The sequence below is a fragment of the Giraffa tippelskirchi genome, chromosome 1 (genome assembly GCF_054371585.1).
Source record: "Giraffa tippelskirchi isolate mGirTip1 chromosome 1, T2T-mGirTip1v1.2.pri, whole genome shotgun sequence".
NCBI classification, from domain to species: domain Eukaryota; kingdom Metazoa; phylum Chordata; class Mammalia; order Artiodactyla; family Giraffidae; genus Giraffa; species Giraffa tippelskirchi.
The window spans coordinates 178,314,130-178,333,503 of NC_137275.1; the positions used below are offsets into that span (position 1 = coordinate 178,314,130).

Sequence of the window (19,374 nt, forward strand, 5' to 3'; positions counted from 1 at the left end):
GAAACTGACGATGGAAAAGACTGAATTTAAGCCCTTCCAATATCAGCAGCCAAGGTTCCAAACACCAAGCCCACATTAGTATTCACGTCAAGGCCTGGGCCATCAAGGGTGCTCATGAGTACTGACAAGTCCCCAAAGATCAGTTTCTTTAGAGATAAAAGAACAGAAACAAAATGCCAAAAGTCTGGACCTGATTTAAAAAACAAAACAAGCCTAAAGCAGGTTTTTTTTTGGCATGAATCTGACAGGTTCCATTCTCAATCCTCAACATTTAAATTGGGCTTTGGAAACAGAGTGAAAAAAAAAAAAGTATAAGAAGAAGCCATAATACAGTCAACTGGTTGGATGGCATCACTGACTCGATGGACATGGGTATGGGTAAACTCCAGGAGTTGGTGATAGACAGGGAGGCCTGGCGTGCTGCAATTCATGGGATCGCAAACAGTCGGACATGACTGAGCGACTGAACTGAACTGATGAAACAGACCAAACTGGAATGTCCAAGATATTTCAAATTGGAAACACACACAAATTGCTGAGATAGTTATCAGTTTTGGAAACACCTGTTTGGATAGTAAGATAATCCATCCAGGCTGTTCAGAAAAAGAGGAAGTGCAGTGACAGAGACAGGAATGGGGGTAAGGAAATGGAAGGGTTATCAGGAGCCCAGCCCACCTCCTGGAATTACCTGCAAGTTTTCTGGAGCAGTCTAATAACCCAGCAACAAACCAGAAAGGCCCTCTGTATCTCAACACTGTGCCCCACAAGTCACACTCTCCTGCCTCTACATCCAGAGTTATGCAAGTGAATTCAGTGATATAGGGCAGCATGCATTTTCACCATTGCAGACATCAACACGGACCTCACCTTGTCACTGTCATCATGACAAATGTGGTCGTGATGGATGGACTGGCACTGAAAAGAAGCACCAACACTACCTACAAGAGAAAGGGAGGAAAAGTTAAGATGCAATAATTTCTTATGTTTAACCTGCTTTACCAATTACATGTGCCTTTATATCCATCATCCCATCTAATTCTCAACAATACTCGGAAATAGGCAGGATAGGGATTGTTATTCATGCAGTTTGACTGAACAAAACAAAACACAGACAGGCTGACTTGCACAAAGGAGCAGTCAGTGAAGTGGCAGGTCTGAAACCAGAACCCCATTATTCAAACCTAATTCACCACTTTCCACTACACTGAGTGGTTAGTTTTCTGAGTAAGGCCACCTAAATAACCACAAAAGCCTTCAATAAGGCAAACTTCTGTTTAGAAAAAAGAATACTGCTTTTTAGACTACACACACTTGCTTTAAGGAAAAAAACTGATGCTATAAATTCTCAGCATACAAGTAACACAATCTAATACACAATCACACGATTATAAGTAGGTTTTTATTACTTTAAAAAAATACACATTTTTAATATACCCAACCATTTGTTAATTTGAAGAACTATCTCTTAGTAACTGCTCTATGACAACAGAGACATTTCTAACCAACAGGAAAACAAATGACCATGAGATAAATGACTGGAACAACTGATAAGCCATCTGAAAAAAGTTTTAGTTTCTACCTCATCATACCGAAAATGATGGCTCAAGATCTATGTAAAACTGATTTTAAAAGAAAATGCTGATTTACAAAACAATCTTGGAGTAAGAAAAGCCTTCTGAAAGATGATACTGTATAAAATAAGAAGGCATAAGTGACAAAATCAGCAAGCATGACTGTGGACCAAAATGAGCAAAACCCCTTCTCCTTATAATAATTTAACCTTGGGTTAATCCCTATGAACCTGATTAAGATAGCATGCCACCTATGTTATCTGGCAACACTGTTTACGATAGAAACTACCAAATTAGTAAACTGCATCTGGACTGGAAGCAGACAGACAGTAGGAAGCCATGTTCTTGAACTTTTCTGAGTATGGTGATACGTAATTAATTAGGCATGTATGTCCCTGGCAAAAGACCCTGGAAACTATGCCCATGGAGTTCTCTGCACCACCCAACATGGATCTTATCTCTTGGACCCTTAGCTGTGAGAAGAGCACTTCAGAAAGAATGAACTGCTGCAAGGACTCCCACTGTCTTACAGTTTATCTAACAGACAAGTTACAGTTTCTGTCCTATATCCTTCTGAATAAAGTGTTGCCAAGTGAGACCTACGGTGGCTTTAGCAGTCTGAATGTGCAAGTGTTTAGTTGAGCCTAAGAAGATATCCCACTGCCATTCCTGTGGACGTTACACTGACGGGTACCATATTTTATAAAATTGACAATGTCATCATTTCAGATGTCCTAGTATTCCACATCCTTGAGAAAGAATGCTACCAACTAAACTCTGACACATTTTCTTAATACTAAAAATTTTTATTTTACACTTATTGAAATAACTCTTTAGACTTTAAAGATAGACTTTTATCATATATTAGCCTTATATATTCATAAAAGAAAATGAGAATATAATTGGCAATAACAGAGAAAATTATTAAAAGCTACAAAGGATAAGGTCTTAAGGGAATTCCCTCATGGTACAGTGGTTAGGACTCGGCACTTTCACTGCCAGTGGCCCAGGCTCAATCCCTGGTCAGGGATCTAAGATCCCACAAGCGCAGTACAGCCAAAAAAGTCCTTACTAGATAAACGTAACATAATTTCTTAAAATGTACAGATTCAATAATCCCAGTGGCAGTGACATTCCTAACTTCCCAATATAAACCACTGTCCCCCATTTTATATGACACTGATTATAAAATACAAAGAGGATTAAAATAAGAAAACAAATTAACCTCAAACACAAGAATAAAAATGCTAAACACAGTTATATATTAGAGCACACTAACTGCATATGTAATATAGTATGTCACCATGATCTGCTCGTTTGTCTTAAGAAAAGCCTGATTCCTTAACTAATTCAACAAAATTTATCAACAAAGTATTAGCATAAGGAACCAATCTTAAAAAGTTTGATCACATCAAAAGATGCTGAAAAAGCATTTGCAAATATTTATTATCAATTTCTATTTTTCAGAAATAAACTTATTGGGGGTGCAAGGGAGTCTCAAGAGGGAGGTGTTACGTAGAGAGTTATGACTGATTTGCATTGTTGTACGGCAGACACCAGCAAAACACTGTAAAGAAATTATCCTCCAATTAAAAAAAAGAAAGAAAGAAACATTAATATGCTTAACAAGATTTTGCCACTGGATGACAATTCTGGGAAGGATAAGGTGGGAGAAGGTGCAGTTGCCAAAAAGGTACAATTATGGATAAGAATAATATAAACCATAGAGTTCCCACGGGTACTAATAACAGTCAACATCATTTAACATATTCAACAACCATGATTTGGAAGGAAGAATATATATATACAACAATATTCCCAAATACTAAAATCTCCTGGGAGAATATAGAATGACAAATTTAGTCACAACAAACTATTCTGTCAAAGATTTGGTAGCTGCGTCTCCAGAAGTTGGTAAAAATTACACTTTCTGTTTCCTATTAGTCTAATACCATGCAATACTAAAATTAGACTGGTGAAAAGAATCCTAAGGACTGATGAAATATAAGCTACATTAGATACCTTTCAATGAGGTACCAAAACAGACATTTATCTTATCCTTATGCAAAACCCTTGTATTTAAGGTATGATGTTATGTGTGTTTCTGCTGGACACAATCTAAGAATGAAACTGTGCTGGAAATAGTTCACATAATACCATCTAACAACTGTAGGGGAGACCATCATTTAGGACCATTGTCAAAAAGTTGGACTCCACGAACCTGGAAAGATGAAGGTTGAGATACCTAATTTAGCAACTTAAAAATCTCTTCCAAAACAGAGCATTAAAAATAAATGAACAGACATCCACATACCAAAGGGAAAAAAAAAAGAACCTAGACACTGATCATATTTTTCACAAAATGGATCACAGACCTAAATGTAAAACACACAAGTGTAAGACTTCTAGAAGGTAACAGCTGACCCTACTCTCTTTCGTGAAACCCTTCCTTCACTTGGACTCAGAAAAGCTTCCTACATCACTGATTGTGTCCCCTTTGCTTGATTCTCATCTCCCCAATTTATAAAGGTTGGAATGTCCCAAGAGTAAATCCTCAGACTTCTCTTTTCTATCTATATTCACTCCTTTAGTGATCCCAACTAGTCTCATGGCTGATGACACCAAAATTTTAATTTCCAAGCCCCAACTCTCCTACCCCAAGAAAATCCAGATTTTTATATCCTACTACCTACTTGATATCACTTAGATATCTAAGCATCATCTCAAACATAACATGTCCAAAATTGAGCTCTTGATCTTGTCCTCTAAACCTACCTCCAATTTCAGTAAACAGCATAACTATTCACCAGCATTTCTGGTCAAAATCCCTGGCATCTTCCTCAACTCCTCTCTTTAATTCACATCCCACATTTGATGATCTGGCAAATCCTGTTGGTCCCATTTCAAAAATATGCCTGAAATATAACTACTTGGCATCATTCACTGCTGCTACTCAAGCCAACACCTGGACTAATGTGACAGTTTCCTAACTAGTCTCCTTAGTTCTACTCTTCCCCATGAACTTTCCCTACCTCCTCCCAAGTCTGTTCTTCATGTTGTAGCATGAATGACGCTTTTCAAGGTTCAGATGGATCATGTCACTCCTCCTCTGAAACCCTTGGTTACTTCTCCCACTCAAAATAAAATCCAAAGTCCTTACTCCTTGATCTACAAGGTCTCACATGACCTGGGTATCCTAGACCTTTCTGATCATATCTCCTACCACTTTTTCTTTCCTAAAAGGGAGCTAAAAACACAATAAATACACACTTGTAGCAAATTATCATGCTAGTATGTTATATACTTGAAACACTGTCAATCAACACCACTATATACTTAAAACATTGTCAAACAGGACCATTAACAGTTCTTTATATGCAGTAATATTGTCTCCTAATGCCAGGCCCATCTAGAACTCACATCTCCTTTGCTGTCATGTAGCATGGTTTTCCAAATGTCATCTTCTGTCAAGGATAGTTGGAATGTAACTGAAACTCTTCAGCACATTGCTTTGAAGAGAAAAATGTTGTATTAAGTTTGTGAAACAAACATATAATCTTCTTAAATAAACATCAGCAGAAAAAACATTGAGATACATGCAAATTCCTTGAAATCTGAGTATAAAAAAGAAGAGGCATTAAACCACAAAACTGAACTGCAGAGACCTGGGCAAAATGGGCACAACTCTTTAAAAATGGTTAGGGCTCTTTAAGCCGTCATGAGAATGCTCCATTTTGAACACTGTTAGAATTATTCCTCAATGCATTGTAATGGTAGTGTGTTAATCTAGCAGTATGAAGTGGGCCTCTCTTAAGCATGTCCTAGACTCAGTAGCTAGCAGTTGTCACCTCATAAACAAAGATTTCTGTGTTTTTGTTTGTTTGTTTGCCACACTGCACAGCTTGCAGGATCTTGGTTCCCTGACCAGGAATTGAACCTGGGCCCTTGGTGGTTAAGAGCGCAGAATCCTAACCACTGGACCACCAAGGAATTTCCAAAAATGTAGGGGTTTAAAAGTGAAGGTTTTGAGCTACAGAAGTGGACAATGGCAAGAGCAACAGCACCAACCAAAGCACCACCTGCTTTCTGAGACCTGTTCTACAGGACCAAAAGCAGCAGCTCCCACGGCCAAAGTTTTATCAGTTTAAGCACTGAAAAAAAACAACAAAAATAAGAAAAGACTGTAACTAACCAAAAACACTTCATATTCATGAAAATATAGGAGTTCCTTAATAGTAACTTTTTAAAAAGCATGCATATATCCTTTTAGAGTAAATGAACAGCCCTAGTTCTATATTATACAAGGGTGCCAACACATAAAGAAGGAATTTCAGAATTAGAAAACATCATTTTGCACAAAACGGTTGATTCAGGCAAGGATCACCAAGGGCTAAAATCGCTAGGTGAATGGCTGATGGGAGTTTGTAAACTGCCAAAGAAACACTGTCATTGCATGGAGAACCTAAGGACACCGTAAAGAGATGGAATCCCATCATCTTAATCCAATCACCCATCTTAGCATCATTAACAGTGGGCCAACCAGCTGTGACTTCTGATATGATACACTGTGAAATTCAGACATCACCTCTGCTTGGTAATCAAGCAAAAAATACTTTCCTTGGCTCCATCAAACTATTGGATGTGATTGCCAGTTTACAGGAAACACAGGGGATAGACATCACAGGAAGCAATCAGCTCATCCAAAAGTTGGTTCTGCAGGAGTTCTCAGTAAGTCAGTGTTATTATTATTCTAAAAGGAAAAAGAAAAGATAGGAACTGTGCTAGATTAAAAGAAATTAAAGGAAATAATCAGATACAAAGTGCATACCAGACTGCATATTAGTTCAAATAAACCAGTTAAAAAGATATTTGGGAGACAATTGGAAAAATCTAAATATAGTGAAATTAGATGAGATGAAAATTTACTGAAATAAAAATGTTTAAAAGAAGCAGAGTAAAGAAGAATATGAATAGTATGATTTCATGGTGGTTAAACAAATACATGCATACACAGATATATGAAGCAAACGTTTAGAAGAATATACACTGTGATGTAACAATGATAATCCTTGGGTAACAGGAAGAAATTTTTTTCTTATCTTTGCTCATCCATATTTTCTGATTTTCCATGATATCCGTTAAAAAGGGGGGCCTACCTTCAAGTATCCCTAGGAATACTAGACCAAATAGAACAAGCAACCTCAAGAAAAAAAGACTCAAAAAAAAAAAGATGGAATTCTCTGGCGGTCAGTGGTTAGGACTCTGCACTTCCACTTCAGGAAACACAGGTTGGATCCCTGGTTGGGGAGCTAAGCTCCCACAAGCCACACAGTGCAGCCACGCAGTATAGGGGGCTCCAACAGCACCACCACGACCACAAGCAGGATTCTTGAGGTGAACTATCCTTTACCTTCTCTCTCCTTTGAGACCCTGTCTACAAAATGATCTTGGTGGCAACTGTTGCATCTCTGCTAAGATGCAACTGTTGATCTATGTGTAGGCAGGGATATTTTTACTCTATTCATTTTGTTATTAAGCTCTAGTCCAAATCCATAATGACTTCTGACAAAAGTACCTTGGAGAAAGCAGCTTAGACCAACCTATGAGCGCCTGCCTGCCTCATTCATGCAACTCCTCAAAGATGATGTCTCTCTAACGTACCAAGAACTAGGAGTAGAGACATAGAATCACTGACCTGGCCTGGCTTGAGGCCAACAATTGGCAGGTAAGGACTAAGCCTCATGTTTTAGTGATCGAACCAGGGCTTTTTATAACCAATTACGTACACAAGGGCTTCCCTGGTGGCTCAGCTGGTAAAGAATCCACCCGCAATGCGGGAGACCTGGGTTCGTTCAACCTCTGGGTTGGGAAGGTCCCCTGGAGAAGGGAAAGGCTATCCACTCCAGTATTCTGACCTGGAGAATTCCGTGGACTACACAGTCCATGGGGTCACAAAGAGTCGGACACGACTGAGTGACTTTCACTTCACTTAAGTACACAAGGTGATGATCAAGGCTTGGAACAGTTATTTCCTATATGTCCCAAGGATGTCAAGTGATTAACTTGGGTCAGAAGTGGGCTATGATGGAAGTCATGTCCTGACAGAATCTCCTTGATAATCCAAAGACAGGATAGCAAGGCAGAATTCAATCTTTGATTGTGGCAGATGGATCTGTAAGTTCTCACAAGGAGGCAGTAAAATTTAGATAAAAGATGCTAGGTCTTACACAGCTTCTAGATTCTTTAGGACACTGGTACAGGCCCTTCACATAGTTGGTATTCTATACAACTTAATTATTCTGAAATTTGGTCCTGTTTTCTGAGGTATTAACAACCCTTCCAAATCAGTCTTTTGAAAACTTAATTAGCCTACCAACCACCACAATCCAAATAATTGGCATAGATTATTATTATTATTACTAAAAGGCATTTGAACTCAATAAAAAAAAACAAAACAAAACCCAAAGCTACATCTTGTTCACGCTACACTAAGAGAGACAGGTAGACTTTATAAAAGCCAGCCCCAGCCCTTTACCTGTACTTACTGTCACTGTAATTACTGTCTAAAAGATACTCTCAGCACTTGAGTCTGATTTTTTGGGTCTGCTCCCATATACTGTTTTTTTTAGGGCTCTTTTCCTTTTACTCTGGCAGAAGAGTAAAAGTGACTGATTTTATAGTAGGACAGGAAAACATATTGAGCCTTATCCAATCCTTGGCCTAGAGACTGCTACACTCTAGAACATGATCTTGCTGGGTTTTAGTCATATCACTTGCAGTAGCCTTCACAACTGGTACCGGGAAACCAGAGTCTACAGCACAGCTGCAAAGAAAGTGTCACAAAGGTTCCAGGTTTTAACAACCAACTAATAACTTCCAAAAGATATCTGCTCCAAAGATTTAGTATCACCCAGTTGTTAAAATCCAACTTTACTCATCTATCCTTAATGTTTCAAGTTTTCTCCAAATGAACTTGCAGAACAGACTGCACTATTTTTAGAAAACTTATTTAAAACTTACTAGACAGGGCTTCTCTGGTGACTCAGTGGTAAAGAATTCACTTGCCAATGCAGGAGATATGGGTTCAATCCCTGATCCAGGAAGATCCCACATGCCACAGAGCAGCTAAGCCCCTGCACCGCAACTATCAAGCCTGTGCTCTAGCACCCAGGAGCCGCAACTACTGAAGCCTGCGTGCCCTAGAGCCCGTGCTCTACAATAAGAGAAGCCACTGCAATGAGAAGCCCATACACTGAAACTAGAGAAGAGCCCTCACTCACTGAACTAGAGAGTAAGCCTGAGCAGCAATGAAGACTCAGTACAGTGAAAAAGAAATACAAAAACAAAAAAGAACAAAAGACCACCAAAAAAGAAAAAAAAAACTTATTAGACAAAACTCTATTAACTAATACACTTTAAGACATTATTAATGGAAATTGTGTGCTTGCTAAGTCGCTTCAGTCATGTCCGATTCTTTGCGACCCTACGGACTGTAACCTGCCAGGCTCCTCTGTCCATGGGACTCTCCAGGCAAGAAAACTGGAGTGGGTTGCCAGGGAACCTTCCCTACCTAGGGATGGAACCCGCATCTCTTACGTCTCCAGCATTGGCAGGCAGGTTCTTTACCACTAGTGTCATCTGGGAAGCCCAGGTAATGTAAGGTAATTTTAATGTAAGGTAAATTTTGATAAATAACATGTGAGGAAAAAGCCAGTCTTACTCTGTAAGTGACTCAGTTGCTTAATTACTTTTACAATAAGATCTTAATGACACTTCTAGCTGCCAAGAACAGAAAACTCAATTTCAGAGTTCCAGGATATTTTGTTTTAAACAATTTTGTTGAGATATAATTCACATACCATACAATTAATCTATTTAAAGTATAAAGTTAAAAGTTGGGTGGTTGTTTTTTTTTTTTGGCTGTACCACATGACATGCAGGATCTTTTTTTTAAAAAATACTTATTTGACTGTCAGATTTTAGTTGCAGCATTCAGGGTGTTTTGTTGTAGTGCATGGATTCTCTAGTTGTGGCTCGAGGGTTTATTTGCTCCACTGCATGTGGGATCTTAGCTCTCTGACCAAGGTTCGAACCCACTTACTCTGCATTTCAAGGCAACTTCTTAACCACTGAACCATCAGGGAAGTCCCAGCAGGCAGGATCTTAGTTTCCAACCAGGGATCGAACCCTAGGCCCTTGCAGTGGAAGTCCCAAAGGTTGTTTTTTTTTAAAGTATATTCACAAAGTTGTGCAACCATCATCACAATCAATTTTAGAACATTTTCATCCCTCTAAAAAGAAACCCTGATGCTGGGAAGGATTGGGGGCAGGAGGAAAGGGGGACGACAGAGGATGAGATGGTTGGATGGCATCACTGACTCGACAGACATGAGTTTGGGTAAACTCCAGGAGTTGGTGATGGACAGGGAGGCCTGGAGTACTGTGATTCATGGGGTTGCAAAGAGTCGGACATGACTGAGTGACTGAACTGAACTGAAAAAGAAACCTAAGGCCACTATACCTCATTTTTCCCTTCCATGAGCCCCTGACAAGCACCAGTCTAACTTGTGTATGTGCCTATTCTGGATACTTCATATAAATGAAATCATAAAATGTGGCTTTTGTACAATAACTGACTAATTTCACCTAGCTTAATGTTTGTTTGCAAGGTTCACCCATGTTATAACATGTATCAATTCATTTCCTTTTTATGACAAAATAATACTCCAGTGTATGGTAACCATTCATCAACTGATGGACATTTGGGTTGTTTCCACTTCAGTACTATTGTCAATAGTGCTGTTATGACATTCATTTTTGCATTGATGTTCTTTTTACTTCTCTTGAGTGGGACTGTTGGGTCACAGAGACCTCTTCTCAGCCTTTTAAGGAACTGTTTTCCAAAGTGACTGCATCATTATACATTTCTATTCCTTTCTTGAATAGAATGAATTTTGGAGTCAGACCTAGATACAGTTCAGTCATCTACTGAATATGTGATCTAAGGCAAGTCATTCAACATATTACATGCCTTCCTCAGCTCTAAAGTGGGAATAGTTATATCTACTTACATCTACTTCAGAGTTATTCTGAGGATTATTATTAAGGTTAAATATATGAAAATGCTCACAGCACAGTGCCTGGCACAGTAATTCAAGAAATGGTGCTATGAATAACACTTCTATTCAAACCAAGGCTGCTGATTTGCCTGTGAAACACTGCCTAACTCCTTAATTTTTCACTAGAACTCTTCGATTGCACTGATCATATTGTCATTTTTTGGTTACATGTCTGGTCTGTCTCTCCAACCAGACCATAAGATACTTAATTTATCTTTCCATATTCTAGCATGGAGAACAATTCTTGGCTCATGGCAGGCACTAAGTAAATGCAGAAACAAAGTTAGATAGAAATGAAATAAAAGAGTGAAAGAGAGGGTGGTAGGAATAGATGGGGAGACAAAGGAAAGGAAGCCTTCCTGAATCATCATCCTTTCTCCCACACAAGCTGCTCAGGCCTCATAATAAGTTTTGTATATAACAGTTAAATGCATAGAAATTCGATTTCCCTTCTGGATTATATTTTCTTTGGAGTCAAGAGACTGAGCCTTATTCATCTTTATAACCTCTATAGAACCTAATGCCAACTTTTGGTCATAGAAAGCCCTACTAAAAAACTTTACTGAATACACAAAGACTTTCCATAATTGATTAGCTCTGATTTTATGCCTAGCAAAGGATCCACCAAGTGAGGGAAGGAGTATGCTTCAACTGAATAGATGCAACAAGACACAAGCTGATGGAAGTACCCTTACTTCTAGCCCTCAAGGCTTTAATTCTTGAATAATCCATTTTAAAGCAAGCCCTGAGCATCTGCTGAGTACCTACTCTGTAGGAGGCATCCACGTATGCTGCTGCTGCTGCTAAGTCGCTTCAGTCGTGTCCGACTCTGTGCGACCCCATAGACGGCAGCCCACCAGGCTCCACCGTCCCTGGGATTCTCCAGGCAAGAGTACTGGAGTGGGATGCCATTGCCTTCTCCGCATCCATGTATAAGACACAGCAAAAAGCAAGCAAAAAACTCCCTTGCTCTATGGAGTTTACAGCTTAATAGACAGCATTTGCCTTCTATCCTGAAGGTTCTAATCTCATTCATACTCCAAAAGTTTCATTTCTGCAACTGCTTTATTCATTCAATATTTATCAAACCCCCACTGTGTCAGGTCTATCCTAGGCACTAGTGACATAGTATATATAAGAAAAGGTCTCTCTCTGCCTTTCATTTATCTTATATCTTAACCAATTCTACAAAGACGCATTGCCCAGTCAATTCTGTGAAATGTCATCTTGTAAACATAAGCTTAGTCATGTATTTAAGTTTAAAAAATGAAAAAGAAAAAAGTGGTTTATGATGAAAATAGAACTCGACTACCACCCCCATCCCAGTCTCTAGTCTCCCTTCCCAGATGCAAGCATGATCAAATTTTTTAGGCATTCCTTCCAGTACTGACCTCAATTTTCCTACATAATATGCATATATGACTATTGCTTGGCTATCAAATTTTATGTTATTTATAGGGCTTCCTTGGTGGCTCAGACAGTAAAGAATATGCCTGCAGTGTAGGAGACCTGGGTTCAATCACTGTGTCAGGAAGATCCCCGGTAGAAGGAAACCCTGTAGAAGGAAATGGCAGTCCACTCCAGTATTCTTATCTGGACAATTCCATGGACAGGGGAGCCTAGAGGGTTACAGTCCATGGGGTTGTAAAGAGGTGGACACAACTGAGTGACTAACACTTTCACTATTCAATTTCGGTCATACTTCTATCAGACAACTAAACTCTTCCATTCCTCCGGTTCCACTTCCTATCTCATCCAGTCCTCCAACACAATTATGTCACATTTTGTGTTTGCATCAAAATGATAAGTCATAGACATTTCAGAAATAAGTAAGCTCTCCTAAGGAGAGTAGAGTTTTCTAGGCAACAAATATAACCTAGTTTCTTACAATTCTGTGTTTTCTTATATACTAAGGCTTACAGGTTTTTAGTTCTTAAAAAATATCACCTGTTTCAGAAATAGACTCACAGACACAGAGAACAGACCTTTCGTGGTGGAAAGGGGTGGGGTTTGGGGTTAGTAGATGCGAACTTTAATATAGAGAATGGACAAACAAGGTCCTACTGTTAAGCACAGAGAACTATATCCAATCTCCTGGGACAAACCATAATGGAAAAGAATATACAAAAGAATGTGTATATGTATATAAGTGAGTCACTTTGCTATACAGTAGAAATTGTAAATCAACTAAAATTTTTAAAAGTTCTCTGAATTGCCTTTAAAAAAAAAAAAACCTGTTTCAAATCACAAAAAAATTCATTTAAATATTAAGCTTCCCATACAATGCTGTCAGCTCTTAATGCTAAAGATAGCCTTCTGTGTGTATATTCATAATTGTGAAATAACGTTTTATAGATGCTGCTGCTGCTGCTAAGTCGCTTCAGTCGTGTCCGACTCTGTGAGATCCCACAGACGGCAGCCCACCAGGCTCCCCCGTCCCTGAGATTCTCCAGGCAAGAACAATGGAGTTGGTTGCCATGTCCTTCTCCAGTGCATGAAAGTGAAAAGTGAAAGTGAAGTCACTCAGTCATGTCTGACTCTTAGCGACCCCATGGACTGCAGCCTACCAGGCTCCTCCATCCATGGGATTCTTCCACTAAAGTTAGGCTTTTATTGCTCTGAGTGGTAGCAGGGTAATGTGAAGAGTGAGTTAAGTTCATTGTAAAGTATCTGGGGATGCACCAAACGATCTCCATGGGAAAGCTGACATGAAACTGGTAATCCAAACGAAAAGAGAGCTCAATTCAGTTTGGAAAGAGTTAAACCACTCAGCTCCTTTTCTAAAAGATGACTGCACATTATTAAAATAGTAATGATAGATAAAAAATCATCTTAGATGCATTTACATTCATTTTTTTTCTTCTATAATGGAAAATATTCTAATTTACAGAAGCATAATCAATAGCAGGAAAAGACACAGTAAGATTGGCACTAAAGAATGGGAACATAAGAATAAATATTATAAAAATGAATAGCCATCCATCTTTCAGCCTTGCCATGGCAACCTGGGTCACTAATCTTTGAAGTCTGTTTCCTGACTTGCTAGTTCTGAGAGAAAGCAGTTTCTACCACCAGAGGAGCAAAAAGTCAGGCCCTTCCTTTTCCCTTTTTGCTGCCCCTACACAGATGAACACTGAAGAAGCAAATAAGACAGGAGTGGCTACTTAAAAGTCCACTCAGGCTGCAATGGCACATGGCCAGCCCTTCCCTCTCTCTCCTGGCATTTCAGCTGAGTAAGGCAAGAAGAATGAGAGAATTCACCTATCAATCTTACTATCCAAGATGCCATTTCTCACCCAGCATCAGATGGGTCATATGTGTACCATCTGCTTTTTTTCTCACCAAATCTGACAACTAAAATATCTTCATTTATATCAATGGCAACCGACTCCAGTACTCTTGCCTGGAAACTCCCATGGACGGAGGAGCCTGGTAGGCTGTAGTTCATGGGGTCGCGAAGAGTCGGACACGACTGAGCGACCTCACTTTCACTTTTCACTTTCATGCATTGGAGAAGGAAATGGCAACCCACTCCAATGTTCTTGCCTGGAGAATCCCAGGGATGGCGGAGCTTGACGGGCTGCCGTCTATGGGGTCGCACAGAGTCGGGCACGACTGAAGCGACTTAGCAGCAGCAGCAGCAGCAGCATATCAACTCTTGGTTATCTATGATGATGTTACTGAGACCAAATATAAATGCCAGTACATAAAACCAGCTCAGAGGGAAATCTACCTAAACTTGGGTCAGTTACTGTTGTTATCTTTCCTAAAATTATTCACACATCCTTGGATGTAAAATGTTTATCCTCCATCTGGGTAACTAATCTTTTCCACTCGAATTCAAAGCTTTCTAAGGGCAACAATCTAAAAAATAGTGTCCACTTATCATCTGATGAGTGATAAGCCAATCAATGCTACTTGCTGTCAGACTGAGCTTGGTCTGGAAGCTCGGAGCTGGAAGGAGGGTAAAAGCAGCAAAAACATAGGTCCTATCTTCAGTCAGCTTTCAACCTACGAAGGGAAAATAAAGCCTGAAATAGCTTGTCAAGATGGTTAACTTCAGACCTTAAGTGCAAAGGCAATCCAGTGAGTGTTTTTTTTAAAACAGATCTTCAAAGTAGTCCAGGATTCTCAATTAGATTCACTGCTCTAAACCAAGTATTCAAGATTCCTCTCTCCATACTCCATCCCAATCCACTTACAAGCAGGAAGAGTTTCAAGACATTCAATACAGTACAAAGCTTTCATTCAGCTAGGGCAAAGACCTGAAGGTAGGAATGCACGCTCATTCTCCGATACATTTACTTCCACAAAGTCAAAGAGGTAGGGAGGTGGGGGAACTGTCAATGCCACTCTTAACTGGAAGGAAAAAAGTTCTCTCTACTCAACTGGCTAGGTATGAGGCCTGACATCTTCCCCTGCTTGGGGAGAGATGCCATCTCTTGCTCTCTTAGTATGATAATTATTAGAACAACAGTAATTAGCAATGTTGAGCATCTCCGGGGAAGGGCAAAGCAATACACAAGGTAAAAAGTCTCACAATGCAGAAATCAGAAGCTTAAGAATTATTATTAGGTACATGTGTCTTTCAGAATTTTTAAATTATAGTTTTGTCTGGATATATATGCTCAGGAGTGGAACTGCTGGATCACATGGTAATTCTATTTTTAGTTTTCTGAGGAACCTCCACACTGTTTTCCTGAGTGGCTGCACCAACTTACATTCTCACTAACAGGAGGGGGAAATGTCAGGTCCCCTTTTCTCCACACCCTCTCCAGCATTTTTTATTTATAGACTTTAATGATGGCCATTCTGACTGGTGTGATGTGGCACCTCATTCTGACCATATAGTTGTTTTTTTTAATTTATTTATTTTTTATTGAAGGATAATTGCTTTACAGAATTTTGCTGTTTTCTGTCAAACCTCAACATGAATCAGCCATAGGTATAGTAAAGACCCTGATGCTGGGAGAGATTGACAGCAGGAGGAGAAGGGGGCAACAGAGGATGAGATGGTTGGATGGCATCATCGACTCAATGGACATGAGTTTGAGCAAACTCCGGGAGATAGTGAAGGACACGGAAGCAAGGCATGCTACAGTCCATGGGGTCACAAAGAGTCAGACACGACTGAGCAACTGAACAATAACTAGCGATGCTGAGCATCTTTTCATGTGCCTGTTGGCCATGTGTATTTCTTGTTTGGAGAAATGTCTACTTACGCCTTCTGTTCATCCCTTTATTCACAGCAGTACTACTCACAATAGCCAAGACATGGAAACAACTTAAATGTCCATCAACAGATGAATGGATAAAGAAGATATGGTACATATATACAATGAAATACTATTTAGCCATTAAAAAGAACAAAATAATGCCATTTGCAGCAACATGGATGCAACTACAGTTTATCTTACTAAGTGAAATAAGTCAGACAGAGAAAGACAAATACCATATGATATCACTTACACGTGGAATCTAAACTATGACACAAATGAACCTATCTATGAAACAGAAACGGAATCACAGACACAGAGAAAAGACTAGTAGTTGCCAAGGGGGAGGGACTTGGGGAAGGGATGGAGTGGGAGGTTGAGGTTAGCAGATGTAAGCTTTTATATCTAGAAAGAATCAACAATAAAGTCCTACTGTATACCACAGAGAACTAATTCAATATTCTATCATAAACCATAATGGAAGAGAATTTCAAAAAAAGAATGAATATATAACTGAATCACTTTGCTGTACAGTAGTAATTAACACAGCATTGTAAATCAACTATACTTGAATTTTAAAAAAAATTACTACACATTTTTCTCAGGCTTGAAGAACTAAAAAGCCTCTTGATGAAAGTGAAAGAGGAGAGTGAAAAAGTTGGCTTAAAGCTCAACGTTCAGAAAACTAAGATCATGGCATCTGGTCCCATCACTTCATGGGAAATAGATGGGGAAACAGTGCAAACAGTGTCAGACTTTATTTTTTTGGGCTCCAAAATCACTGCAGATGGTGACTGCAGCCATGAAATTAAAAGACGCTTACTACTTGGAAGGAAAGTTATGGCCAACCTAGACAGCACATTAAAAAGCAGAGACACTACTTTGCCAACAAAGGTCCGTCTAGTCAAGGCTATGGTTTTTCCAGTGGTCATGTATGGATGTGAGAGTTGGACGGTGAAGAAAGCTGAGCACAGAATTGATGCTTTTGAACTGTGGTGTTGGAGAAGACTCTTGAGAGTCCCCTGGACTGCAAGGAGATCCAACCAGTCCATCCTAAAGGAGATCAGTCCTGGGTGTTCATTGGAAGGACTGATGTTGAAGCTGAAACTCCAATACTTTGGCCACCTCATGTGAAGAGTTGACTCATTGGAAAAGACCCTGATGCTGGGAGGGATTGGGGGCAGGAGGAGAAGGGGATGACAGAGGATGAGATGGCTGGATGGCATCACCGACTTGATGGACATGAGTTTGGGTTAACTCCAGGAGTTGGTGATGGACAGGGAGGCCTGGCGTGCTGCGATTCATGGGGTCACAAAGAGTCGGACACGACTGAGCGACTGAACTGAACTGAACTGAATACTGCTACACAGTATACTGTTACTCTCTAACCCACAAAGCGAAAGAAACAGATATAATGAGTCACAAGGGCCACTTCATACTGCCATATTTCAAATCTATGCAGAATAGAGCTATGCATGAAAAGCAACCGAGAGGAAAACTACAAATAAACAAGAAATGAATTTTAAATTAGAACACAAAAATTATATTCAAGCTAATTCTAACATCATCACTCGTGGAAAAAAAAATTTTTTACTTGCTAATATAGTCTTAGAAATGAAAAGTGGAAAAGAAGCAAGGTTTTGTGATGGGACAGGCTTGGGTTTTAACCTCTGTTCTTCCATTCATGGACCATGAGACCTTGGCCAAGTGAGCTTTAATTTTTTTCCTTATCTGGAAAGGGGTGCAACACCTATGATATAGGTTATTGCAAAGTTTATATGATGTATGTAGAAAACTTAGCATTGTCTGGCACTAAAAAGTTAGTAACTGGTTATTCTTAAAACACATCAAAGAGAAAGTTAAAGTACCAACCTCCTTTCTCCAGACCTCCAGAAACTGGCATAGTCTGTAACTGGAAAAACTTACCAGTATTCATCAGTATGCAAGTGGTTAAATAAATCATTGCTATTCCTATGATCTACTTATTATACAGACCGCATGAAAGTTACTGACATAGAAAGACCACAAATACATATAAAGTGAAAAAAGCAAGGTGCAAAACAATAAGCAAATACAAAAAGGTCCCATTTATCCAGGAATATATACAAACTGTTAACAGTAATTATTCATGAAAAGGATAATGGGACTGGGGGTATCTACATATTTTTTATTGTCTACATCTTCAAGCACTACTTGCATAATTGAAAACCAACAACAAAAGAGAAAAAAGTATTACCCATATAATTAAAATAAAAATTACTCACACAAAACACCCCAGATACTGACTCAACCTTTCTATCCAAAACGCTGTCTTCCTAAAGTAGCTCATGGTCTGACAGTCCTGAAAATCCCACAAACAGACTTATTTTTGGTTCCATCTGCCAGCCAATCTAATACAGCCAAGGCAAAGCTAGGCATGGCCCCTGTAACCACAATAGTGGCTAGGAAGTGGGGGAATGGGGTGCTGGAGTGGGTAGAGGAGAAAGCGGCAGAAGAAATAATGAGAAACAAAAAGCTCAATGGAAAAGGAGCACCCTTCTCTATTTCATACTGTACTGCTGAGGTTACAAAATGGTCTTTGCCCACATTGGTAGGCACCTATTGTGACCTCAGCCATCTATATATGCCATACAGCCATCCTCTCCATGAATGTCAGCTGCTGAGTAAGGATGTAATTTATGTAATTTCATTTAGCAGGCTTTTTACCTGTTCAGGGTTACTCTGTCAAATCTTTCTTAATATTGAATTACATCACCTTGGACAGATTCCAAAACTATTTTTCTCATCTCATTTTATTTTGCCAGACACTACAAACAGTCCAACACACATTAATAAAAACATCCCTCAGTAAAAAAAAAAAAAAAAATTGTACACCTCCTTCAAAAAGGCTTGCTTTGGGAAGTTAATTCTAACACTAAAAGATGACTCCAGGTCCATCTAAATCAGCTTGTGAAGCAAGCCTTCTGTTCAAAGAAATCACAGCTACTTAAAGAATGACTATCTTCAAGAAAGATTATTTCCTAGTATATTAAATCATTTGTGCTTCCAAAATGATTTACAGTGAACATTACATGTTACCATTGAATGTTAGCCGGCTCTTAAGATACTAATGATAATATATTCTTTTATGTATTATATTATATTGAAACATCAATTCAAAAAATTCTTTCCTAATGTGTCACTTTAACATCATTCCCCTACACAGGATCCATCAATTGCTTTCGGCTACTTATAAGATTAAAAAGTCAAATTTCTCAATCAGGCATTTAAAGTCCTATACAATTTGCCCTGGCCAATCATCACTACCAACATCTTCCAAAGCCTTTTGCTCAAAGCCAGCTATCAACTTCCTGTTCTTTGAACTGACCTTTATCTCCCTGCATTTTCTCAAGTCAACACACTTCTAAAATCCTACCTGAGGGCTTCCCTAGTAGCTCAGTAGTAAAGAATCTGCCTGCCAATACAGGA

At 39.2% G+C, this 19,374-nt stretch overlaps 1 non-coding gene across 1 annotated transcript; it reads right to left on the reverse strand.

The window, feature by feature from the left end:
* Positions 1-5,487: 5,487 nt before the first annotated feature.
* TRNAK-CUU (transfer RNA lysine (anticodon CUU)) lies at positions 5,488-5,561 on the reverse strand. The gene has a single exon. It is a non-coding gene; the product is annotated as a tRNA-Lys (tRNA).
* Positions 5,562-19,374: the final 13,813 nt, after the last annotated feature.